Here is an 882-nt window from a genome sequence, read left to right as displayed (position 1 = left end):
GGTTAGATTTAAGTTCCCTGTGTAGAGGTCTCACTGGGTTGGTGTCGCACACTTTTACACAGGAGTGGCCTGCAGGCCTGCACATATTGAGGGAGGCTGCTTTCCTATTCATATGCACCTTTGTATGATCTGTTGTAGTGAGCAGTGCAAAGAAGCCTTATAGAAGCATCACAAGCCAAAGTATCTCCTGGGATAAGGATCTTTTGCCATAGAACTCCTTTTGTTTCTCAGCCATGCTGGGATTTGTGGTAGGGAAACAATTCCCAGCTTTTTGTGCATTGCTCTTCACTGAAATCAAACCACTTAAGCTTGTCAGGTGCTCCACTGGAGAGACTTTAAGCACAATGGCACCCATCACTTCTGGATCCTCGTTTTAATGCCGTTGCAGCAGCAGCTGCTTGTTCTGGGCATTGAGTACTCTTCTAGTTCTTGCAACAAGTCCTGAAGCCTTGGCATTTCACCCCTGCTTGTTCTATAAGCACCTACCACTTTAATTTTGTGGGGGGGAGGGGGGGTCCAACCATTATTTCCTTATTGCTTCAATTAATTCTGCAAAGTAAGGCAGTTGAGTGCATGGGCTGGATTAAATTGAGAGAAACTGGCCAGCATGGAACCCATAGTCCCCTTTACATTAGGATCACCTAAATGGGAGATGAATTTTTAATGAGCACCAGGGTAGCTTTCTTCTCCATGATGTCATCCAGTGGAAATTTATTGTACTTAATCTTTTTATATCCTAGAATGATGTGAAAATCGGACCATGTTGACTGTTTCCTTGATGTGCAGTAGCTAAAAGCACCAAGTATGGCAAAGATATCACTTGTGGTTTGTTTGCACTAGGTCGGGAGCTACACAGGACACTTAACCAATTTTTATTTTTTT

Source organism: Emys orbicularis, chromosome 12 (genome assembly GCF_028017835.1).
Source record: "Emys orbicularis isolate rEmyOrb1 chromosome 12, rEmyOrb1.hap1, whole genome shotgun sequence".
In the NCBI taxonomy this organism is placed as follows: domain Eukaryota; kingdom Metazoa; phylum Chordata; order Testudines; family Emydidae; genus Emys; species Emys orbicularis.
Note: the sequence above shows the minus strand (reverse complement) of the source record.